The 27,310-nt window shown below is 41.4% G+C and overlaps 1 protein-coding gene across 1 annotated transcript in view; it reads left to right on the top strand.

The window, feature by feature from the left end:
* The first annotated feature begins 1,946 nt into the window (after positions 1-1,946).
* Positions 1,947-27,310, top strand: part of alk (ALK receptor tyrosine kinase) — a 197,895-nt gene continuing 172,531 nt past the window's right edge. The window contains exon 1 of the mRNA XM_084045875.1: positions 1,947-2,074. The gene's annotated coding sequence lies outside the window, so the exon portion shown is untranslated. The remainder of the gene's footprint in view (positions 2,075-27,310) is intronic.

Genomic DNA, 27,310 nt, shown 5'->3' on the forward strand with positions numbered 1-27,310 from the left:
AGAAAAGTCTAGATAAGCCTGCCTATTTCACTTGTCTATGTACATTGTGCAAGTCATTTTGAGCAGTTCGGTAAGCACTTTCGGTACTTTAAGTACATTTTGATGCCAATACTTTTGTGCTTTTACTCAGGTACATTTTGAATTCCGTACTTTTACTCGTAACAGAGCATTTCTATATTGCAGTATTGATACTTTTTCCACCACTGTTTGTTTCTTGCATTTAATTTTTCTTCAGTTTCTGTGTCCTTGTCCTCATCGGGATTCCGACAGCCGCAGGTTTGAAAGATAACTGGTTTAAAACGATGTCGCCCTTACTGACTAAGCATGCGGTGCAGTTACACATGATATGGAATGTTTTCTTTTTGGCTTTATCGCTTCTTTTATTTTCACTCAATCACAATGCATTTTCACAAACGCGCGATAAAACTAGGCTGTATGTGCGCTGTTCCGAGGCGCTGGCAATGGAGTGAGACAATTAAAACCAGGAGAGAGAGTTTGAGCGTTTGAGCAGATTGCCTTCGCATTTATGTAAATTAATACGACGCCGGATTTTGGCTTGGAAATTGCGGGAACGTGTTTTCTCTTTTTCATTTACAGAGGTCTATTCGGTGGAATGGATAAACAAGCCCTATTTTATGTTAATGACAATCTGGCCTTTGAGAGACACAACAGAAGGGTCCAAAATCTATTTGGAACTTGTCTAAATGTTGTTGTATTTTGGTGTGTTGTTGTTGTTGATGATGGCATATAAAGCTGCAATATGAACTGAGACAAACGCTTATCATAAGCATTCAATCAACGAAAGCTGATTGTGTGTGGGTGTGTGTGTGTGTGTGTGTGTGTGTGTGTGTGTGTGTGTGTGTGTGTGTGTGTGTGGGTGTGGGTGTGTGTGCGCACAAACAAAGTAATGTGAATGGTGTTCCTAAAATGCCATTCCCACTGAGGCAGAAGCAACTCACGGGGCCTATACAACAGCACACAGTCAAATCCTCAGTCTTAATTCACCCCCTCATAACTCTCAGAGTTAAATTAACAGCGAGAGTTTTTACAGTGTGTGATGTGTGAATGGAGGAAAGGGGGTGGGCTATACAGACAGGAGGGGAGGGATGAGAGAGATAGAGAGAGAGAGAGAGAGAGAGAGAGAGAGAGAGAGAGAGAGAGGGCTCATTGGTGAGCATAGCCTGGAGCCGCAGAGAAATCAGCACAATTTGCTTAATAAAATTAGGGACATGGTTGAAGTACACAAAGCCAGCCAGTCGTCAACAGAGGCAGGGCATTCGCCGCAGGACTGCTCAGGAGGTCTCACCCACAACGAGAGCTATTAGACCTTATAGTGTGAGGCGTGGATAGACACACACACACACACACACACACGCACACGCACCTGCGCGCTTTAAACACAGGGCTTTAGGTGGCTTAGGTGGTCCTAAACACCAGCTGCTGGCTCCAGAGACCGCCTTGTGTATGCTATCTAAAAGAACAAGAAAACCTACACAAAAGACCCAGGGAGGGTGGGGGGGGGGGGGGGGGCCGGCAAGACCAAAACAAACAAACAAACAAACAAACAAACCAAAAAAAAAGGACAGGACCAGAATGCACCATCAGACAGGGAAGGAAGAGGGGGAACCTCCCAAAACGGAGGAGGGGGAGGGCGACGGGGGGGACGAGGAGGAGGGGGTCCCACCCGAGGTTGCGGCGGAACCCCGGGCCGCCGGCGGCGGCGGCGGCGAGGAGGGGGAGGAGGGGGAAGGGGCTCCCCCCTCGCCCTCTCCGCCGGCGGCGCCCCCCCCGCCGGCTCTCACCCCGTACCCGTACAGCAGCTCCAAGGGCCCCTGTCAGCCCCGGCGCCTGCTCCTGGCACTCACCCTCCTCCTGCTCTCTCTCCTCGGCAGCTGGGCGGTGGTCCACCTCACGCTGGGAGGAGGCTCCTCGCCGTTCCGGATCTCCACCGCCTACGACCAGCAGCAGCAGCAGCACCACCAGGACGCTACCACCACTGCCACCACCACTGCCACCTCCACGTCCTCTACGGCCGCTACCATCGAGCCTCGCTTCACCACCAACTGCACCGTGGGTAAGTGGATGAGTGTCAGTGATCTCTCTCTCTGCTGTTCTTATGTTATGGCCCGCTGTGGTGGTGTTGTTTTTTTTTTTTTGTTGATGGTTTCTTTGTTTGTTTTTGTTGTTGTTGTTTAGCCCATTAAGACCGGGAAGGCATCCGTGTAATTTTTTTTAGATTTCTTTGGCTATTCGAGAATAGCAGATCTACAAGCTGTATGAGTTTGAAAATCGTGAAAATGTGTGCATATCTTTGAATATAATGTGTTTTTTAAAGCTTTGTAAAACATATGTTGTTCCAGGGACCCCCCCCCCCCCCCCCCCCGGAAGCAAAGATTTGAGTTACATATGTTCGCTTTCAAAATAGATATATTCAAAGATTTGCACAAAATGTTCGAGATTTTTCAAAAAATAGCAGATCTACAAGCTCGTAGCGCGGCACTCGGTGCCGCGCTACGAGCTTGTAGATCTGCTATTTTTTGAATAGCCCAAAGAAATCTTAAAACGACACACAGATTGCGTTCTCGGTCTTAATGGGTTAATGGCGTTGGATTATGCCGTGGCAACGGTTTGAGTTTTGGGAAGAGTTGACCTCCGCGCCGGTCATCAGATTAGAATCGGAGGAAATCTTGGTCATGGGATGTTTTCCACTGACCCCACAACTTTTAATTTAATCGCTGTATTGTAGGCTATGCTCTGTTTTTTCCGGTCTTCAGCCAAACCTGTTGCTCCTGTAAGAGAGTGGCTCTCAATTTCACGGAGCCCCCCCCCCCCCATAACTCTGAGAGTGTACAAATGGAACCCTGTGCGTACGCTCTCTGAGTTGCATGCCTGTAAAGGTCCATTGGAACCCCTTTGAGGAGGGAGTCTCTTACACCATAGGATATGTATATCAAATGTGTTGGTCATAGGCCTATAAACATTACTTTTATAGGAATGGAGAAAGAAAAAAAAAATCTATTTCAACATGCTAATGCACAGGTATAGAGTTGATAGTCCTTTCAGCATTTCCGTAATTGTGCCACTTCTAAAGACGGAGTTACCCACTCACTACAGTGGTAGTGCAAGGGTTCCCAAACTTTTCAGGCCGTGACCACCCAAAATAATCATATTTGAACCGGGAAGCCCCCAAAATAATCATATTTAAACTGGGGAGCCCCCAAAATAATCATATTTGAACTGGGGACCCCCCCAAAATAATCATATTTGAACCGGGGACCCCCCAAAATAATCATATTTAAACTGGGGAGCCCCCAGAATAATCAAATTTGAACGGGGACCCCCCAAAAATAATCATATTTGAACTGGGGACCCCCCCCAAATAATCATATTTGAACTGGGGACCCCCCCCACCCTGACAAGCACTTGGAATTGTAGGCATTACATTTAGTTTGACTCGGTTCCACAGATAAACGTTGTGAAAATAGCCGAACTACAAGCTCACAACGCCTCGCGCTGTGAAGCGTTGTGAGCTTGTAGATCGGCTATTTTCGCAACGTTTGCCATAATATTTGACAATTTGGCCAATTTGGTATTACAAAGGTCTTAAAAGTCCTTAAATTGTCACTTAAGAAATGTGCAGATGCCCTGTATGTTGGCTTGTTTAGCTACTGTTGAGGGAGAAAACAATGTTGCACTAATCACCTAATCACCTGGGTCCCGACTCCCAGGTGTGTACCGGTGTAGTGTACGCACATTGGTTCTCCCCACCAAGGCCCCCCGGGGGGCCTTGGTGGGGTGGTACCAGGGGGTCCCCACCAAAACTTTGGCTATTCAAAAATAGCAGATCTACAAGCTCATAGCGCGGCACCCGGTGCCGCGCTATGAGCTTGTAGATCTGCTATTTTTGAAAAATCCCTGTCACAAAATATTTTTTTGAGATGGGAGGGGGCGTCCGCAGCCAAATACATACATATCATTTTGGGGGGTCCTTGGCATGAAAAGGTTTGAGAACCACTAGTATCCACACACCACATGAAGCCGCATGTTGTGAAACAGAGGGAGAGAGAGTGAAACCCTGCTCCGCGCATTGGAAACATGCCCACACAAGGGGTCGAGTGAGTTCCCATAACTGGAAATTGCTCGCCTCATAGCTGCATTCTGCAGATTTTAACTTAATTAAACCCAAGTCCATGTTGCGGAATGAAAAGCTTAGTTTGCGTGACGCCGAAATAGTAACCTTCTCTGTCAACCTTGAGACCTCGCAGAAATTAGATTAATAGGGTCTGATTGAATTTCCTCAGCCTGCGCTAGAAGCCGGAAAACACAGCCCGCCATTGCTTTTATGGACGTCACAGAATGTGTTGGAAGTACGGATTAACCCGTTGAGACCGGGAACGCATCTCTGTGTGTCATTTTTGGATTTCTTTGGGCTATTCAAAAATAGCAGATATACGAGCTCGAGCTTGTAGATCTGCTATTTTTGAGGGGGGGGGGGAAATCGTGCAAATGTGTCAAATCTTTGAATATATATATATTTTTTTAATCTTTGCTTCTGGGGGTCCCTGGAACACAACACTTTGAGATGCGGGTCCGCGGCCAAATACATATCATTTTGGGGGTCCTTGAGAACCACTGATATATAGAAGCTTACATACAAACAGCATTTAAAAAAAAAAAAACCTGTTAGGATTTGGAAGACATTTGTATCCCCGGAAGCAAAGATTTGAGTTAAAAATGTATATTTTCAAAGATTTGCACACATTTTCACGATGTTTCAAAAATAGCAGATCCACAAGCTCATAGCGCGGCACTCGGTGCCGCGCTATGAGCTTGTGGATCTGCTATTTTTGAATAGCCCAAAGAAATCTAAAATGACACGGATGCGTTCCCGGATTGAATGGGTTAAATAATAGTAAATGTTTTGTGAAACCTGTTGGAAGAATATATCTCTATTACTTTTCTTGACCCATTAAGACCTGGAGCGGATTCTACAAATGCCCTCTAAATCAGAAGTTCTCAAACCTTTTGTGTCAAGGACCCCCAAATTGAAAAAAAAAGATCTAACTTCTCTAAAAAATTCAAACATAATAATTTAGAAAAATAGCAGGTGTACAAGCTTGCGGCGCAGGACAAAGTGACGCGCTTGTGAGCTTGTAGATCAGCTATTTTTTAACTCATTGAGTGCCATTAACGTGTTTCACGTGTTTTTACCGCTATGGCGCTGGGTGCCATTAACGTGTTTGACGTGTTTTTGAAAAAATAGTTTAAAAAAAAAAAGTAAACATTTTTTTTTTTTTTTTAAAAACATGTTCAGAACCCAAGATATCATCATCTGAAGATGTGCAGCTCCATCCACTCCTTGTTTAACTTAGAACTGAAAAAGGCTGTATCTCGCTTCCTAAGCACTTTTTGTTTTCTGTGAAAAAAACTCTGGCACTTTTCAGAATCAATTCTGAAATAATTCTGGCAATCTTGGCACTCAGTGAGTTAAGTAGCCAATTCCAAAATCTAAAATGACACGGATACTTTCCTGGTTTTAATGGGTTAAAAAGCTGCTAAACTTTGCACTTCGGTTAAATTTAAATTAAAAACAGTTCAATTGTGTTAGGCCTTATTTATACTTAGTAGAGCGGCGGGGTCCCATGCCAAAAATAGCCGGTCTACAAGCTCACAACACGTCTTGTGAGTTTGGACTGAGATCTGATATGTTTGACGCTGGTCACCAACGTACGACGGAGTAATAAAGACCCAGGGGGGTCCCCGAATTATTTTTGGGGGGTCCCCAGATGATTAGCATAATGTGCAACATTGTTTTCTCACTCAACAGTAAACAAACCAACACACAGAATAAGTGCATATACTGCACATTTCTAAAGTTTCAATTTAATGACAGACCTTTTTAATACCAAATCTCCCAAATTGTCAACATAAGAAAGAGGCAAACATTGTGAAAATAGCCACTCTAAGAGCAGTGTGAGGCATTGGGGGCTCGTAGTTTGGCTACGTTCACAATATTTATCTGTGGAACCGAGTCGAACTAAACGTAATGCCTACAATGCCAAATGCTTGTCAGGGTGGGGGGTCCGCAGTTCAAATATGATTATTTCGGGGGGTCGCGGCCTGAAAAGTTTGGGAACACTTGGTCTATCATATTGAACACTGGCCAGTCATCTCCAAACAGACAGAGTTATGTTGATCTAATATGTAGTTTACAAAGTACGACCCCGAAAACCATATCTTTTATTCTGAAAGCTATAGCAGCAGATATCTTATATATAGCTCCTGCAACAGCAACAAAAACACGGTCGGAGCGTCGTAGTTTGTTCCTTTTGTTTTGATATTGCACACGTCGATTGTTGGATTTGATTGTAGATCAGGGGTCTTCAACAGGGGGTCCGGGACCCGTAGGGGGTCCTCAGAGTTACTACAGGGGGTCCGCCAAATCTTTGTGTGAAAGAGTTTTTTTTACCTCATTTTTATTTATTTTTTAATTTCTTTTTCTATTTCTTTTCTATTTCTTTCTATTTTTTTCTATTTTTCTCTATTTTTTTTTCAAAAAAAAATCTATTTTTTTCATTTCTTTTACCTAACATTAAGCACTTGAACCCTAACATCCCTTTTCTGAGGAGAACTTTAGCCAAAAAATAGCAGATCTACAAGCTCACAACGCCTCGCGCTGCGAGGCGTTGTGAGCTTGTAGATCTGCTATTTTTTGGCAAAGAGATGTTTGGTGGAGAGGGAAAAAAGAGCAGACCAAGTAAACAAAAAAAGTTGAATCTGAAACACAATTTTATACAATATAGAGTAAGGGGGTCCCTGCTTCATCTCTCTCTCAGTTAGGGGGTCCCTGGCCTGAAAAGGTTGAAGACCCCTGATGTAGATTATTTAGCGAAACCGATGTGCAAAGCTAGAGAGATTCTTCCGTTGCTGATTCAATTTACTATTGAGGCATCTAAGCAGGCGCTCTTTATCCGGAGCGACTATCAAAGTGCAGGATCGGATTAAGCGGCTTGAACTCTTGTAAACCAATAACAGGGTAAACTGTCAAGTGAATAGATTTCCAAGTAAACATGTCAGTGATCGAGAGTATGGGTGAGAACAGGTAAACATCAAACCTAATACCTGCCTGACTAAATATAAGTATGACTAAATAACAGACATGGCATCTATAATGGACCAGTGGTCCATAGGTGCCCGTACAAACACAGTCACATCTAGAAAAAGCATGATCAACAACAAAAGAAAAGAGAACAAAAAAACAATGGACTAAATAGCAGTTTAACCCATTGAGACCTGAAGCCGATTCTACATGTCTCCTAAATCTCAACAGTATTCTGAAAAACTTATGTTTCTATATCAGTGGTGCTCAATCTTTTTCATGTCAAGGACCCCCAAAATGATATGTATTTGGCCGCGGACCCCCATCAAAATATTTTGTTCCAGGGACCCCCAGAAACAAAGATTTGAGTTAAAAATGTTTGCTTTAAAAATATATATATTTCAAAGATTTGCACACATTTTCACGATTTTTCAAAAATAGCAGATCTACAAGCTCGTAGCGCGGCACTCGGTGCCGCGCTATGAGCTTGTAGATCTGCTATTTTTGAATAGCCAAAGTGTAAAATAATGCTTTTTTAGCTCAAATCTAAAAATGACACAGTTCCAGGTCTCAATGGGTTAAAAGTTTGCATGCAAACGATCAATACACTTACATGCTTTAGTATGTGCCGTGTCACAATATTTTGCTGAAATTTGGCATGAAAGTGGTGACAGGCAACGGTGAAATTTAACCACATTATTTTTTTAGGGAAGATTTCCTACCTTATTTACACTTTGTGAAATGTGCTGTTTATTGTGCGCTGAATGTCAGCTCGCTGATTGTTCGCACGAGGTCACGGGGTGCAGCGAGGTGAGCGAGCATCCTGTCTTTGTGAACAAAACAAACACTTTATTCCGGGAAGAACTGTTTCTGTTTTCCCTTCTTTTTTTTCTCTCCACTTTTCAGACTGAAATGACTCAGCCTGTGTGTGTGTGTGTGTGTGTGTGTGTGTGTGTGTGTGGGCATTGGAAAATCAACTATTGAGATGTGCTTGCCATATTCGAAAAGCGTTTACAAGTTAACCCTTTAAGACCTGAAGCCGATTCTACATGTCTCCTAAATCCCAACAGTTTTCTGAAAAACGTATGTTTCTATATCAGTGGTTCTCAAACTTTTTCATGTCAAGGACCCCCAAAATTATATGTATTTGGCCCCATCAAAATGTTTTGTTCCAGGGACCCCCAGAAGCAAAGATTTGAATTAAAAATATTCGCTTTAAAAATATATATATTCAAAGATTTGCACACATTTTCACGATTTTTCAAAAATAGCAGATCTACAAGCTCGTAGCAAGCTTGTATATCTGCTATTTTTGAATAGCCAAAGTGTAAAATAAAGCTTTTTAGCTCAAATCTAAAAATGACACAGTTCCAGGTCTTAATGGGTTAAAAGCTAATATGTACACAGAAGTACAGTAAGAGAGAGAGAGAGAGAGAGAGAGAGAGAGAGAGATGGATGGTTGTGGATGGGATAATGAGCAGTAGATTCATTATGTTGATGCTGTTGTCGGGCAGAAAACTTGTGTATATCTCCAGATTTCAACTGGTAGTGTTTTTTCTTTTGCAAATGAATGCCCTACTTCGTCATACGAGAGTATCACACAAAAGTAGTGAAAATAGCCGATCTACAAGCTCACAACGTGTCGCATCGCGACGCGTTGTGAGCTTGTAGATCTGCTATTTTCCCTATTCAAGTTTTGTTTTTTTATGAATAAAAAATGAACGGATTTGGACGTACAAGGTTTCCCCCCGACAGTGAGGAATTCTACCGCTCACTGCCGACTCTTGAGAGCTCCTCAAACTAATGGCGTTAGCCACGGCTGCACCATAGGATGCAGTGGTGGAAAGTAACTAAGTACATGTACTCAAGTACTGTGCTTAAGTACCATTTTGAGGTATTTGTACTTTAATTGAGTGTTTCCAATTTTCCAATACTTTTACTTCCAACTCCCACTACATCTCAGAGGAAAATATTGTACTTTTACTCCACTACACTTATTTGACAACTTTAGTTACTTTGTAGATTTTGATTATTATTACGAAACATACATTAACCACTTCAGCCCTATAAATATGTCGGCCATTTGAAAATAGCAGATCTACAAGCTCACAATGCGTCGCGCATTGTGAGCTTGTAGATCTGCTGTTTTCAAATGATTTGTATACATTTGAAAACTTGAAATGGAAATTTTCGGCAGTTATTTCTGCTCTCTACTTTCAGTACATTTTGATACCAATACTTGTGTACTTTTACTCAAGTCAATTTTGAATTCCGGACTTTCACTTGAAACAGAGTACTTCTACATTGCACCATTGATACTTTTACGCAAGTAAAACATGTGAGTACTTTTCCCACCACCGATAGGATGCTCTCTTTGGAAGTCGACGAGCTGTAAGCAATAGTTTTTTTTAGCATTCGTCCATGCTTGCACCTTGAAAGACAACCAAACATCTTTGCCAAAAAGTACCCTTGAATTAAAAACCCAACAAGGATGGCTCTGCCCTGCATACTAAACGACTCAAGTCAGGGTTGAAAGTACAAAAACAAAAAGGAATAACAAAGGAAGTCATTGGATTTGTGTAGTGTTGACATAGACGGGGCCGACACAAAGAAATGGCATGGATTGATTATTATGCCCGCCCCCGGCCTAATTCTACCATGACTTTCACCGTGGCTTTGAGCGAGGTCGAGGGCGGATGATTTGCTATGCAGGGGAAAACAACTGATCCTGCCATTTTACACGGAGCAAACCAGCGGGAAAAGGTCATATAGCTCACGTTGTCTCGAAACAGCGCCTCAAGTATTACTACGAATATCCGCAAGGTTGTCTGGAAGGATTTGCGTCTGCGCTTTTGTCTCCTCGCTCGTCGTTAAGCCAGGGCCGTCGTTTGGGGTCTCGGGAGATGGCCGCCAGTGTCGGAAGAAGTACTCATATTTTTTTTACTTGAGTAAAAGTAGCAATACCCACCATATACAAATACTCTGTTACAAGTAAAAGGCATGTGTTCAAGATGTTACCTGAGTAAAGGTGCAAAAGTATTGGCATCAAAATATATTAAAAGTACCAAGAGTAAAATAACTAAAATGTTTGAAAATAGCCGATCTACAAGCTCACAGCGTGTCGCGGTGCGACGCGCTGTGAGCTTGTAGATCTGCTATTTTCAAATAGTCTAGGTATAAAATAGGGCTGAAGTGGTTAATGTATGTTTCATAATGTAATAACTTTAGTGGAGTAAAAGTACAATATTTGCCTCTGAGATGTAGTGGAGTAAAAGTACTGAAAATTTGAAATACTCCAGTAAAGTAAAAGTACATAAAAATGGTACTCAAGTACAGTACTCGAGTAAATGTACTTTACACCACTTTACGTCCACAGTCTGTACGTGTGGAATAAAATGCATGCAACTCAGTTTGTGCCGTAGGCCATACCTGCGTAGACAAAAAAGCACGTCTTTGGAGCGAGGGGAGCACTCGCTGTCCAAGATTTCTATTTTAATCCATTAAGACCTGGAACTGTGTCATTTTTAGATTTGAGCTAAAAAGCATTATTTTATACTTTGGGCTATTCAAAAATAGCAGATATACAAGCTCATAGCGCGGCACCGAGTGCCGCGCTATGAGCTTGCATATCTGCTATTTTTGAAAATTTTTGAAAATGTGTGCAAATCTTTGAATATGTATATTTTTAAAGCGAACATTTTTAACTCAAATCTTTGCTTCTGGGGGGTCCCTGGAACAAGATATTTTGATGGGGGTCCGCGGCCAAATACATATAATTTTGGGGGTCCTTGACATGAAAAAGATTGAGCACCACTGATATAGAAACATACGTTTTTCAGAAAACTGTTGAGATTTAGGAGACATGTAGAATCGGCTTCAGGTCTCAATGGGTTAATCCAGGACAAACAGTCTTCGCAAATTGAATTTCCTCCGCTCTCCTACAAAGAGAGCGTCTCTTTTTTTTTAACCTCCGCAACAATGAAAGAAATGTTTATGCCCGAGAAATGTCTCGGTGCGATAGAGTGAGGATCAAAACTTTTAACAGCAACAATTAGTTAATGCTTTGATAATGCCGATAATGCTTCAATTTGACGTCTTTGAGGATGTTTGGAACCAGCGTTGCCATGTCTGCTTATTAAAAGCGACTTTAGAGCTTGTTTTTGTCTCTGTAAAGTCGCCTGTAGAGGGTTTTTTTTGGGGGCGGGGGCTTGTTTCTAGTGTAGCAGTAATATTATAAGTGTAGTTGCTTATTAGTTCTCGATTTTTTTTGTGTCAAGGACTCCCCTACCTGAAAATATTTTGTGCCAGGGTCAAATGTGGCCTATTAGGCTAGCAGTGGTGGAAAAAGTACTAAAATTCTTTACTTAAGTAAAAGTACCAATACTGCAATATAAAAATACTCTTTTACAAGTAAAAGTCCGGAATTCAAAATTTACTTCAGTAAAAGTGCAAAAGTATTGGCATCAAAATATACTTAAAGTACCAAAAGTAAAAGTACTAAATATTTGAAAATAGCAGATCTACAAGCTCACAACGCGTCGCTTTGCGACGCGTTGTGAGCTTGTAGATCTGCTATTTTCAAATAGCCTATGTATAAAATAGGGCTAAAGTGATTAATGTATGTTTCATAATATCATAATTTATATCTGAAAAGTAACTAGTAACTAAAGTTCTCAAATAATTGTGGTGGAGTAAAAGTACAATATTTGCCTCTGAGATGTAGTGGAGTAGGAATAAAAGTATTGGAAATTGGAAATACTCAAGTAAAATACAAATACCTAAGAATTGTACTTAGGTACAGTACTTAAGTACAGTACTTAAGTAAATGTACTTAGTTACTTTCCACCACTGCCTATTAGTCGCGTCTTTTGGGCTCGTTTCCCTCGCGAAATCTGGCAACCACTTTTTGAGGTTGCAACTCCTCGTCGGTTCAGACCGGTCACCTGCCGGAGAACAATCCACCTTTTGATGGCGCGTTCGTCACAGCTGCGCCCGGCGCGGCCGCCATCTGTTAGCAAATCAGCGACACCTGACTGGCCCATTAGATTATCTGATTTGGCGATCGGATATCAGCCGCCGCCTTGGTGGAAACCTCGTATGTCCAAGATGCTGCTACTTTCAGTGGTGGAAAAAAGTACTAAAATGTTTTACTTGAGTAAAAGTATAAATACTGCAATGTAGAAATACTCTGTTACGTAAGTGAAAGTCCGGAATTCAAAATGTACTTGAGTAAAAGTATTGGCATTAAAATGTACTTGAAGTACCAAAAGTAAAAGTACTCATTATGCAGAGTGTCCCATTTCAAGTTTTCAAATGTATAAAAGCCTTTTGAAAATAGCAGATCTACAAGCTCACAATGCGTCGCATCGCGACGCATTGTGAGCTTGTAGATCTGCTATTTTCAAATGGCCGAAAAGTACATAGGGCTGAAGTGTTTAATGTATGTTTTGTAATAATAATCAAAATCTACAAAGTAACTAGTAACTAAAGTTTTCAATTCATTCAATTCAAAAGTGTACTTAAGTACAGTACTTGAGCAAATGTACTTAGTTACTTTACACCACTGGCTACTTTGCAGGAAATGAAAAATGAACCTGTGGTTCCAATGGAGCCAACGGAGTCATTACTTAGACAAATGCTCTTGTTTATGCTTTCCATTGGGTAGATTTTTGTAAAACCCACAGACACACTTAATAACCTTCACCGGAACGTATAAAAATGAACCAAAAATAGCAAAAAAATAGCATCACAATTTGCTCTTTTTTTGCTACTTATGTGTGACGAACTGACGATGTAGTAGGGCATTCATTTACAAAAAAATAAGTAAACATTTTGGAGATGCAAGGTTTCTACCCAACAGCAGCGATATGTAAGTGTGTGCGTGTGCGTGTGCGTGTGCGTGTGCGTGTGCGTGTGCGTGTGCGAGCAAGAGCGAGACAATGCCGCCTGCTATGAGGCTATTGATGTCGAATGACAAACCACTTGTGCAGTAAAAGAAAAGCATACATTGACACCGGTTAAGAGGAGATCAAAATGATAACAGAGATACAAATCTGTCAGGTGTCGGCTACCCCACACACACACACACACACACACACACACACACGCAGCAGTGAGACAATACCGGTCCTGCTGATTAATGTTTGCTTAACTGGCTCCTCCAGTACCCATAACAGAGATAGAACAGTGGGTGCTGCATGTCATTCAATTCATGCAAATCCATATGGCTCAGCGACGAACAGAGTCTAATTGTTCTCGGTTACGGCTTGCATCGTGTTTCTCTCTCTCTCTCTCTCTCTCTCTCTCTCTCTCTCTCTCTCTCTCTCTCTCTCTCTCTCTCTCTCAGACATCCTGTTCTCTCCTCCACATGTGTCACCTGGGACCCCATATTGTTCTAACCTTCTATCTCCTTATTCTAACTTTGTATGTTTTTTTTCGTAAATTAACGCCCTATACTTGATCATAGTACAGCGTCACAGAAAAGCATCAAAAGTGGCAGACCCACAAGCTCGAAACGCGGCGCGAATGTTAGAACGATCTAATTGCGTTTTTGTTGATTATGGAATGGTTATGACGATTATAAAACAAATAAATGTCTGTGTGTCCGTCTGTCTCCGTGTGGAAGGAGTACTCGGAAGTATAATGTATAAAAAATAATACATTTTTGATTGCATCCTGCTCTGTATACTCTACAATAGAATGCACTGCTTTTCAGTTCATCATTCAAGTTTGAGCCAATACAAAATATGTGATTATTATGCGATTAATTGCAAAAATCATGCGATTAATCGCTATTAAAAATTGGAATCGCTTGACAGCACTAATAATAATATTGAAATAGTAAGTAAAGTCACTAAAAATTTGACTTAAAGGGATAGTTCACCCAAAAAATTACTTATTTTCTATCAGTCGGTCATCAAATTATTGGCGTAGGAATGGGATAAAAACAAAACAATCTCCACCATCTCCATGAGGTGTGTAATCGATAGAAAAAAAGTCATTTTGGGGTTGAACTATTCCTTTAAGTACAGTACTTAAGACTAAATTAGACTAAATATCACAAGATTTTAGTCGACTAAATCTACAGTTGACAAAGCAAATCGTCGAATATATGTTTTTAACTCAAATCTTTGCTTCTGGGGGTCCCTGGAACAACATATTTTCAGATGGAGGGGGTCGGCTTCCCAAATACATATCATTTTGGAGGTCCTCGACATGAAAAGCGTTTGAGCACCGTTGATATACTGTATAGCAACATACGTTTTTCAGGAAACTGTTAGGATTTAGAAGACATTATGTAGAATCTGGCCCTCAGGCCTTAATGGGTTAACTGCGTGGCGGAAATAGCAGTATGTTCTTTCTTTTCTTTTCTCCCAGCATCTATAGAACAGGGCTATAGTTTCTGATGACCTGCTAACAGAGCATGGGAGACGGGGCCGCTCAAATAAAGCTGCCTTTCAAACCGGGGTCCCTGGCGGACGGAAGGAAGGAAGGTTTTGGTTTGTTCCAGAACAGTCCCTGTGCTTCGTTAATGGAGTTAATTAACTCTATAGAGTTAATTACCTCTTATTAACCCATTCAATCCGGGAACGCATCTACAAATGTCTTCTAAATCCCAACAGGTTTCTGAGAAAAAACCTATACGCTGCTTATAATATCAGTGGTGCTCAAACGTTTTCATGTCAAGGACCACCCAAAACGATATGTATTTGGCCGCCGACCCCCGTCTCACAATATTTTGTTCCAGGGACCCCCTCCCCCCCAGAAGCCTTGAAAGACTTGAGTTACAAATGTTCGCTTTAAAAAATGCATTTTCAAAGATTTGCAAAGATTTTCACGATTTTTTCAAAGAAAATAGCAGATATACAGTACAAGCTCATAGCGCGGCACTCGGTGCCGCGCTATGAGCTTGTAGATCTGCTATTTTTTTTCGAATAGCCTGAGTATAAAATAATGGTTTGAAGTGGTCACACAGATGCGTTCCCGGTTTTAACGGGTTAATGACCGGTATTGACCAGCAGGGACAAAGCCAGAGTCCAAACGTTGTTGTTTTTTTATTCCGCTTTTGTAATATTATGGTCCCCGAGGTGTGTGTGGGTTTATTATTATATATATTATATATATATATATAAGTCTGTGGGAATATACATTTTGGTCAGTATGCCTTATAGCAGTGGTTGAATGTCAGTTTTTTTTCTGCAGACTTATAAAGACAATAAAAGGGTGAGAGAGTGGAGGGGGGCTTGAAAAACATGAGAAAAAGCACTTTGGGAATGCGAACATTTCAGTATATTCCGTCGCTGTCAGGCAGAAATGTATCTTTTTTTTATAAATTAATTCCCTACTTCGTCATACTACCAGTGTCACACAAAAGTGGCCGATCTACAAGCTTGTGAGCTTTTTTTTTCTTTTCTTTTTTTTGACACGTCTTTAAAAGTGAAAAGTGGTTCATTGGGTCTGTGGGTTTTTCTAAATAAGTATTTAACCATTGGAAAAAATTAAACACCATATCAAACCGCTTCCGGAAACGGTTCCAAAATGTGATGGAACTGTGCCAGGCACCCCCAGAAGAGATTTGTGTTAAACGATTCAACATTATTCAAAAATGTTACTGTACTTTCAAGATTTAAAAAATAAATGTTCATAAATAGCAGGGTTAGGGTCAGCCTGTTTGGCTGGACTGCAACAGCGGGGCCAACTCTCATGTAATAGCAAATATGATATTACTAAAATGTATTCATAATGTTATTTTTCATTATTCCATTCCCTCCAAGCCCCATGCTATTGTAACACATTGTCCTGAGAGCTTGTCTTTGATGTAAAGTAGCCCGAGCCAGCCTGAGCCAGTATAACAAACAGCAGTATGAAAAGTTTAAAGCTAAATTAAATATTACATACTAGTCATTTCATATTTTCCACTATTGCCAATGTGACTCTGAGACAGTCACTGACTGATGAAGTTGCACCACTGGTCGGCAACGAACTAGCCAATCGCAGAGCAGTCGTCCCTCCAGGCTATGGGGTTATTATTGGGATAGGCCGGTGTTTCCCAACCTGGGGGGGGGGGGGGGCAGCCCTTGGTGGAAAAAGTCCTCACATAATACTACTACAGTAAAAGTATCAATACTTCAATGTAGAAATACTCTGTTACAAGTAAAAGGCCCGTGTTCAAAATGTAAAAGTACAAATGTATTGGCATCAAAATATACTTAAAGTACTAAAAGTGGCAGTACTAAAATGTCTGAAAATAGCAGATCTACAAGCTCCCAACTCGACGCGTTCTGAGCTTGTAGATCGGATATTTTCAAATAGCCTTTGAATAAAACAGGGCTAAAGTGGTTAATGTATGTTTTATAATATCATAATTTATATCTGCAAAGTAACTAGTAACCAAAGTGGTCAAATAATAGCAATGGAGTCAAAGTACAATATTTGCCTCTGAGATGTAGTGGAGTAGAGGCAAACGTATTGGAAATTGGAAATACTCAAGTTAAGTGCAAATACCTCCAAATTTTACTTGAGTACAGTACTTGAGTAAATGTACTTAGTTACTTTCCACCACTGTCAAGTAGGTAACATGTTTGAAAAACACAAATCTGTGTGTGTGTGTGTGTGTGTGTGTGTGTGTGTGTGTGTGTTTTGGGCTCAGCTTGTGTCAGATGCAAGAAGGCGAGGCTCTGAGGAAGGAGGGTTGGGGGAACCACTGGTAATGATGATAATCATCTTATCATTTGACACAGCCTCGGTCCAGCACAGATCTTATTCCCTATTGGTTCCAGTCAGCCTAGGATGATCTATTAGACTGGCACGGCCAAACCTCCACAGGCATAATGTACACCATCTGTATCTGTCGTCTCAAATTAAAAGCCGTCCAGGGTTTCATAATGTGGTCCATCCGTGTACACTAGATCCTAACCTAATTATAATTATTAACCCATTCAATCCGGGGGGAGGGGGGGGGCGCATCTGTGTCATTTTAGATGTCTTTGAGCTATTCAAAAATAACAGATATACAAGCTCATAGCGCGGCACCGAGTGCCGCGCTATGAGCTTGTATGTCTGCTATTTATTTGAAAAATCGTGAAAATGTGTCCAAGTCTTTGACTATCTGTTTTTCCGTAGAGAACATTTTTAATTCTGTTACAACTTCTGGGGGGTCCCTGGAACAAAATATTTTGAGATGGGGGTCCGCGGCCAAAATTCATGTAATTTTGGGGGTCCTTGACATGAAAAAGTTTGAAAATCACTGATTATAGCAACATGTAATATATATTTTTTAAACTAGGATTTAGAAGACATTTGCAGAATCCCCCCAGAAGCAAAGATTTGAGTTAATGTTTAAAAATATATATATATTCAAAGATTTGCACACGTTTTAAAAAATGTTCAGAAATAGCAGATATACAAGCTCGTAGCGCGGCACTCGGTGCCGCGCTATGAGCTTGCAGATCTACTATTTTTGAATAGCCCAAAGAAATTCCCGGTCTTAATGGGTTAAATATGATCTGTTGTGTTAGTTCTGGATATAAAGCTGACCACCCAAGTCTCTCCGATAAAAGGTTTGTGAAACCAAGTGTAGATTTCGAAGGCTGACTGGTTTATTTCCCATTCACCATGGTTTCTGACAAAGCAAACAAATGGAACAATTAATAACTGGCATTTAAACAAAAGAACATATGAACGATTATATTATACTGAATAAGTCGAACATGAAAAGTCACGATTCATTCAAGTCAATACAGAACAAATGGTTACGTTGGTCAAGAACACATGGCTGCTGGAGCTGTGGACTAAATTAATTCAGTGCACTAAGTGAGGGTTTATATAGGGCCACACCCCCGGACTGTCATTGGTTAATGTGTCAAGTGGTGAAATGCTGCGTCGTGTTGGGAGCTTGTAGATCAGCTATTTTCATTGCTTTTGTTTTGCCTCCAAAGAAGTTTAATACAGGGTTAATCAGACTGTTTAGTTGATTTAGTCTCTATCAGAGTTTTTTCGTGTCTATTCGTTGATATAAGAAATATATTTTAAAAACTGGTTCTCGTCTTCTCGATTGTTCTATTGACCTCACATGAGCAAGATGAAGTCGGTTACTGGTTCTAAATATCAGTGGTGGAAAGTAACTAAGTACATGTACTGTACTCTAGTACTCTAGGCTACTTAACACTAGCATGACTGAGGTTTCATTTATACCTACACAGCCTGAAATACGATCATTTTGATCCCCAAATAAGGCTATCCTATTGGCTACTGTCTCACCTCTGTGCTCCAGACCAGCTCACAGCTTCTCCCCAAAGCCGTGGGGGGTTCCATTGTCTTCTAAATAGCCATTAACATCTCAATTGCACTCTGCTCAGTCAGTGAACCCACATAATGTTGTTGTTGTAGGCAGACACAAACATTATAAAATAGTAATGTAGTATATATATATATATATATAAAATAGTATTATAAAATGTAATGGTAACTGCAGATTTTGTATGTAAAATCTTTATTAAAAAAAGCGTAGAAAACAGCGCAATCTGTAGCGTCACATTAAACTCTTCAGTGAAACATGGAGCCTATATGAACGCTGAAGCCACTGTCTTATTACGTGACAATCTCCATTGTCCAAAACACATGGATATCTCTTGACAAACCAATATTATTATTCATTCATAATAATAATATTCACATTATTTTCCGAGCGTAAAGCTCTCATTCTATCAGCTGTCCACGTCGCTGACAAACGTGTCTCATCTCCTCCCTGTCAGTGCAACAAGTGAACACATTGCTATGTTCCACAAATGTGCTCATTCTTGCTCTACTCCTGCGCTAAATATCTGATCTACAAACATAAAACAGTCGCTGCCTCACGAGCCATCTGCTTGTAGATCAGATCTGTTGGCCCAGCATTTTAAAACTGCCCGATCTGTAGCGCACACTCTGTACACTGCAGTGAAATGGGTTGCCAAATCTTGCGAGAGAAATAAGCAGTCAGGTCTATGAAAATGTTACTGCATGCGTTGTGCCCCGAGAAAACACTGAGGCATGAAACCATTGCATTGTAAATGGGGTTTATAGCCGACGCTAATTTGCAACCCCAGTCCCTGGTTAGACCTTTCTATATGAATATTTACCTAATAAAAAATAATTTACAAAAGGACATGCATGAAGCTCTAATCTAAACAAGTATGAAAAGATATTTATATCTGCAAAGTAACTAGTAACTAAAGTTTTCAAATAATTGTAGTGGAGTAAAAGTACAAGATTTTACCATTATAATGTAATTATATATATTATAATAATAATAACTTTTACTCAAGTAAATTTTAAATTCGGGACTTTTACTTGTGACAGAGTACTTCTTCATTGCAGTATTGATACTTTTACTTAAGTAAAACATTTGAGTACTTTTTCCACCACTGCTAAATATGTTGTTTAGATACAATGTCGGTTAATTGTCCCCCACTCTCTACCCATTCAGCTACAGGCCGTAGCACTGTCGTCTCACTGCAAAGAGAAGGACAGCGATGATTACTCAGGACGGAGAATTGAGAGGAGAGATAGTAGTCAATACAGGACAAACAAATAGAGCAGAGTGTCTGCCTCCCGTCTCCATAACCTCCCAACGTTAATTAACTCATCAGTCACAGGGCCAACAAGCAATCCAATTCTGTCTGCCCCCCCCCCGCCCCTCCCCCCCAAAAAATGTGCCTGTTATCTGACTCATCTTCGCTGCGAGAAGTCAGAATGCAGTCCTCCGTCAGGGCTTGCCAGATCTTTCGAGAGAAACGAGCATCAAGGTCTATGAAAACGCGCCCAAAATTTGCAACTATCGGCCAGCTATTTGAAAATAGCCGACCTACAAGCTCACAGCGCGTCGCGATGCGACACGTTGTGAGCTTGTAGATCAGCTATTTTCAAAAAAGATCTTGAGGGGGGAAAAAAGCGCAAAATATGAACCATTTTAACAACACAAATCTGGTACAAAATGACATAAATTAGGATTTCAGATGGGGGTACGTGGACAAATACACATTCATTTGGCGGGTGAAAATGTTTGAGAACCACTGGTTTAGACAATAATCAAAAAACGTGGAAACAAGCCCAGATAAGCAACTACACTTTAGAAACGAGACCCCCCCCCCCCAAAAAAAAAAAAGAAACGCAAACCGCAACTACCAATATTTACAAGCAACTTTACCGAATAACAAGCCCAAAGTCGCTTATAATAAGCAGACCTGGCAACCCTGTCCTCCGCATGTACACCGACTGTGTGTCGCGCGTCAGTGTGTCCTCTGATGCCCCGGCGTGTACACAGAGGAGGTCATTATTCAGGCACGCCGAATCTGCCGTCATCAACACTCCATGCGTCTCACTGTTTCTCTCACATCCTGGGAAGTAAAACAGAAACCTCTTGCCGATGACTGACAAAACCCATTACGGGAGGAGTGAGTGTGTCCATCGGTGGCACATTTGGACTCCTTGGGATTACCTCTGCTCCGAGGTCGGGCAGAAAGGTCACGTTTGTCTTAACCCATTAAGACCTGGAACTGTGTCATTTTTAGATTTGAGCTAAAAAGCATTATTTTACACTTTGGGCTATTCAAAAATAGCAGATCTACAAGCTCATAGCGCGGCACCGAGTGCCGCGCTACGAGCTTGTAGATCTGCTATTTTTGAAAAATCGTGAAAATGTGTGCAAATCTTTGAATATATATATTTTTAAAGCGAACGTTTTTAACTCAAATCGTTGCTTCTGGGGGTCCCTGGAACAAAATATTTTGATGGGGGTCCGCGGCCAAATACATATCATTTTGGGGGTCCTTGACATGAAAAAGATTGAGCACCACTGATATAGAAACATAGGTTTTTCAGAAAAGTTGAGATTTAGGAGACATGTAGAATCGGCTTCAGGTCTCAATGGGTTAATACGGTTTGCGGCGCTGATGGGTTTGTTGAAAAGTGTGCCCTGTAATATTGTTGCTGTCGGGCAGAATCCTCCTATCTCCGTATTTGAAGTTGTTGTGCCCTACTTGATCATACTACAGTGTCACACAAAATCATCAAAAGTAGCAGATCCACCAGCTCGAAACGCGGCGCGAAGCGACGCGTTTCGAGCTTGTGGATCTGCTACTTTTGAATCCTGAAAAGTAACAGTTTTAGACGTCTTGGACCAATGGAACTAACATAGTATACTTAAAGTTCCTTTATCGGTATCACAATAAAGCCAGGGACCACCAGAAGAGAAGATTTGAGTAAAATATAGATATTAACTCATTCCCTGCCTAGAACGACTAAAACGACTTTTTTTTAAATAAAAAAATATATATATTTTTTTATTTATTTCACCCAAAGACCAAGGAGATATGATTTTTCAAGGATCTAGACTCCCATCCACTTCCTTGTTAACTTAAAACTTAAAAATGCTCGGCTCCTGAGTACTTTTTTTTTCAATGAAAAATCTTGGCAGTGGGCAAACGCGGCAGAAATAATTCTGGCAGTGAATGAGTTAAAAGATTCGCAGAAATGTTCATGATTTGTTAAAAAAAATGGCAGATCTACAAGCTCATAGTGTGGCACACGCTGTAGAACTTGTATAATAATGAATAGCTAAAGTATGAAATATGGTTAAAAGTGGTTAAACTGATCCTGACGCTATATTAACTCATTTGGCTGGGGACCCCCTGGTATACCCCCACAAAAGGTCACCTGGGGGTCCCCCCCCGGACGCCTCTTTGGGAACTATACCGGTATAGTTCATTTTTTTCCCCCCCGGGGACAAGGTATGGCTGCGGCAAAAGGCAAGCCAGTAAGAGCCCCTCCGTGGGAGTTTTGAACCGCTGACCTTTCCCCATCGCCGGCCCCATTTCCCTAACCATTACGCCGTGTCGCGGCGGGGGCCCCTAATGGAGCGTTACACGGCGAGAGTCTATACTCTGTGATTAGGTACACGGCGGCGCGGAGGGTGTTCCCCCCCGGCCCCATCGATCACCCCGCCGAGGCAGGCAGGCAGGCAGGCGGCGGGGTGGAAATGGGTTTGGAGGAAAAAGATGGTGGGTTGAACTTGGAAGTCGGGGTAGAGAGAGATATGGGGATGGATGGATGGGTGCTGCTCGTTTCGGGGACGAGAAAAACACATCCAGCGGTATAGCGGTAGTTTTGAAAAAAGAGAGAAAAAAAAACAGCCACCAGGAATGAGTTTTTTTTTTTTCCTTTGCTTTTAGGCTGCGGGGGATTAAAATCGACTATGATTTAGGCCACGGACCCTCATAACTCTGACGGGGTCCAAATGGAACCAAATGGACCCTTACGGGTCCATTTGGTTCCATTTGGACCCCGCCAGAGTTACAGACCTGTAAGGGGTCCACCTGGTCCCTAACGTTCAATAGTTTACCTGGGGTATCCCCTGGAACCCTCTCAGGGACCCCTGGGGGTCCCCGGACCGCACTTTGAGAACCACTGTTTTAAAACCAACCAGGGACCAAGGTGAGTTTTTCTTTTCTTTGTTTTGACTCGTTGTCTGAATTGATTGCAGCTGTGATGAATTAAATCAACGTATCCCTTGAATTACTTTTCTTTCCTTTTTTTAAAAGATATTTTTATCAGGGAAAAATTACATGTAGATACAGAAGTACACGCATACATTTGTATTCCCCTTTTTTGTGCCTTTCCCCCCTTTGTCTCTGTATACATAAAGAATAGAGAAATTATTAATACAGATAAAGAAGGAAACGACAACAAAATAAGCAGCAATAGCAAGGCAGTTAGCAGTATCCGCGTCTTTGTGGATGTAATAGACATTATTTATTGCGTGGTGTGAGGATTTAAATAAACAATGTTAAGAAAACCATTGAAGCTAAACAAAACAAAACGGAATGAACAAGGATAACTGAGGTTTAATTAGAAAAAGAAAAAAATAGAGAAGGATAGAGCTATAGAAGAAAGATAATAAAGAAGACGAGGGGTAAGGGAGAGTGAACAGTAACGCCAATAAAAATCAAGAGTGGGCGCATTAATAAAAGACGGCTGTCATGTCATGTCATGAAAAAGCAAAGAATCCAACAGCCTGCCAGAGTGAGTGAGGTACCTAACGATTTTATAGGATCAACCGAAGGTCACAATTATGACTAATTTAACCCATTCTGACCGGGAACGCATGCTGTGTCATGTTTAGATTTCTTGGGCTTTCAAAAAATAGCAGATATACAAGCTCGTAGCGTGGCACTGAGTGCCGCGCTACGAGCTTGTAGATCTGCTATTTTTTTTTAAATCGCGATTTTTGGACTCCTTGGGATTTTTTTTTGCACATTTTTGAATATGTTTTTTAAGCGAACATTTGTAACTCAAATCTTTGCTGCTTTTGGGGGTCCCTGGAAAATATTTTCAAATGAGGGCCCGCCGCCAAATACATATCATTTTGGGGGTCCTTGACATGAAAATGTTTGAGAACCACTGATATAGCAACATACGTTTCTTTTTTAAAAACTGTTAGGATTCAGAAGACATTTGTAGAATCCCCCCAAAAGAAAAGATTTGAGTTGTAAATGTTCACTTGAAAAATATTCAAAGATTTTCAAAAAATATAAAAATAAAATAGCAGATCTACAAGCTCGTAGCGCGGCACTCGGTGCCGCGCTATGAGCTTGTATATCTGCTATTTTTTGAATAGCCTTAAAGAAATCCTGAAAATGACACGGACGCGTTCCCGGTCTTGAAGGGTTAAGAGCGCGGAGGTCATTTGGCGACACGGTGGCGGCCAAAACAAATGAGCGATCGATGGCCTGCTTGGCATAACTGTGATTTTATTGTTTCCCCCCCACGCGTCAGTCGGTCTCGTAAAGACGAGGTCCCCCCATCGGCTCTCATAAATCCATAAGCGGTACACGTGTACGGCTTGCATAATGACAGGCAGGTGGAGGGAAATATTGCACTCGGCGGTGGTCAGTTAAATCACTTAGGCTCTCTCTCTCCCTCTGAACAAGCGTGGCCAAATGAAATGGCCCTGTGGGTATGGATTTTCTGTTGGAAATGCAAAAGGAAAGACCATTAACGTGGATAAATCAGATATTCTACCGACTCCATGGCGGGAAATGATGGAAAGAGTGGTGAGACACTTGACATGCCTTGTGTAGGTGGAGAAGTAGGCTACTCCAATGTTTTATTTAACCCATTAAGACCTGGACCTGTGTCATTTTTAGATTTGAACTAAAAAGCATTATTTTACACTTTGGGCTATTCAAAAATAGCAGATATACAAGCTCATAGCGCGGCACCGAGTGCCGCGCTATGAGCTTGTAGATCTGCTATTTTAGAAAATTCATGAAAATGTGTGCAAATCTTTGAATAATATATATTTTTAAAGCGAACATTTTTAACTCAAATCTTTGCTTCTGGGGGTCCCTGGAACAACATATTTTGATGGGGGTCCACGGCCAAATACATATAATTTTGGGGGTCCTTGACATGAAAAAGATTGAACACCACTGATATAGAAAACATCAGAAAACTGTTGAGATTTAGGAGACATGTAGAATCGGCTTCAGGTCTCAATGGGTTAACGTGGATAAATCAGATATTCTACCGACTCCATCGCGGGAAATTATGGAAAGAGTGGTGAGACACTTGACATGCATTGTGTAGGTGGAGAAGTAGGCTATACTCCAGTGTTTTATTTAAGTAAAAGTAGCGATACCGCGATATGACAAAATACCCTGCTGTGCAAGTAAAAGGCCGGTGTTCACAAAATTGTCTGGGAGTAAAAGAAACAAAAGTATTGCCTTCAAAGTATACCAGTAGCAAAAAAGTAAAAGTGTTCAAATCTTTCAAAATGTCCCAAACCTTTTCAAAAGTAGGCGTTGCATACTTGTTTTTTAGCAGCGGTGGAAAAAGTACTCAAATGTTTTACTACAGTAAAAGTATCGATACTGCAATGTAGAAGTAAAAGTCAGGAATTCAAAACTTACTTGAGTAAAAGTACAAAAGTATTGCTATCAAAATGTACTTAAAGTACCAAAGGTAAAAGTACTAAAATGTTTTATACGTATTTGAAAACATCAGCTCTACAAGCTCACATTGTGAGCTTGATATTTTCAAATAGCCTGTGTATAAAATAGGGCTAAAGTGGTTAATGTATCTTTTATAACATAACAATGTATATCTGCAAAGTACAATATTTGGATCCGAGATGTAGTGGAGTAGAAGTACAAGTACGGAGAGGTGGAAATACTGACTCAAAACTGTACTTAACCCATTAAGACCTGGAACTGTGTCATTTTTAGATTTGAGCTAAAAAGCATTATTTTACACTTTTGGCTATTCAAAAATAGCAGATATACAAGCTCATAGCGCGGCACCGAGTGCCGCGCTATGAGCTTGTAGATCTGCTATTTTTGAAAAATCGTGAAAATGTGTGCAAATCTTTAAATATATATTTTTTTAAAGCGAACATTTTTAACTCAAATCTTTGCTTCTGGAGGGTCCCTGGAACACAATATTTTGATGGGGGTCGGCGGCCAAATACATATAATGTTGGGGGTCCTTGACATGAAAAATATTGAGCACCACTGATATAAAAACATACGTTTTTCAGAAAACTGTTGAGATTTAGGAGACATGTAGAATCGGCTTCAGGTCTCAATGGGTTAAGTACAGTACTTGAGTAAATGTACTTAGTTACTTAAACACCACTGCCAGTTTCATAGATAGATCATCCAGACTGGAGTGAAAACAAGCGGTGGGGGAGTTATGCAGTCGACCATGGCTGCACGAGTATACAGCGCCAACAAACCACAGTGTATATTGCCTCTCGGCCTGATTGACTGCTCAGGCTGAAAGCTGTGTAGACCGCGGAGCTGTTCCAGTTCATCTCAAACGTATCAAATCATGCGAGCGCACACAAAACTATAGCTACGGGAGCCGCTCCGCACCGCCATACCGATGAAAGGGGGAGTCTGTCATCTTATCAATCGTCGTGTCCTTTCACCAGAAGTGAGAGTTTTTCTCTCTCACTCTCACTCTCACTCTCACATACACACGCACGCACGCACGCACGCACGCACGCACGCACGCACGCACGCACGCACGCACGCACGCACGCACGCACACACACACACACACACACACACACACACACACACACTCACACTCACACTCACACTCACACTCACACTCACACACACTCCACAGCTGTCCAGAGGCAATGACACTATTACGACTATTAACCATCCGAACCAATGACAATAATTGCTTTTGGATTGCTTGCGATTATGAAAAGCCATGGGGCTGGGGGTTGGGGCTTGGGGGGGGCAGGGTTTATAATGGAGGGGGTTCTGATTTTGAAGAAGTTTTGCATTAGTCCGAACGGAGTCTCCTTTTTTTTTCACGCAGAAGAGAGAAGTTACTTTGGATTTCCAAAGAGCATGCTAGGTGTGTGGTGATCTGCACTCGCTCACACTGCAGCTCGGGGCGAATCAGTGGCGTGCACAGACATTTTGAAGGGCAGGTGCTCAAGTAAATTATACTTTTTTTTTTTGACTTGGTCTGCTCTTTTTTTCCCTCTACACCTATACCTCTTTGCCAAAAATAGCCGATCTACAAGCCCACAACGCCTCGCGCTGCGAGGCTTTGTGGGCTTGTAGATCGGCTATTTTTGGCTAAAGTTCTCCTCAGAAAAGGGATGCTAGGTTCCGAGTGGTTATGGTAAAAAGAAAAATCATATCACATAAAGATTTGGCGGACCCCCTGTAGTAACTCTGAGTACCCCCTAGGGGTGCCGGACCCCCTGTTGAAGACCCCGTAAACTGAAAAAAAAAACACACTTTTTTTTTTTTCTTTTCAAAAGGGCACTTCTGGTCAAGAGGGCAAATCTGTGCACGTCCCTGCGGCGAATGCAAGTCGAATGTACTCGCACTGTAGAGCCCTGCCTATCATGACAACTGGTTGGTTATTAGAATTAGACTGAGGCCACGGGGGGGGCGACGCATTGTGAGCTTGTAGATCTGCTATTTGGCCCAAAATGTAAATAGGGCTGAAGTGGTTAATGTATGTTTTGTAATTATAATCAAAATCTACAAAGTAACTAGTAACTAAACTGCATGCTTGTAGGCCTACATCTGCTATTTTTGAACATTTTAATAAGCTCTATGCACAGCAGCCATATTGGACAGAAATTGGGCCCCTTCCTTGCTTCCTTCACAGGTGTTACCAATGACACTAATGAAGGCTCTG

The sequence above is a fragment of the Gymnoscopelus microlampas genome (genome assembly GCF_963454915.1).
Source record: "Gymnoscopelus microlampas genome assembly, chromosome: 20".
NCBI classification, from domain to species: Eukaryota; Metazoa; Chordata; class Actinopteri; order Myctophiformes; family Myctophidae; genus Gymnoscopelus; species Gymnoscopelus microlampas.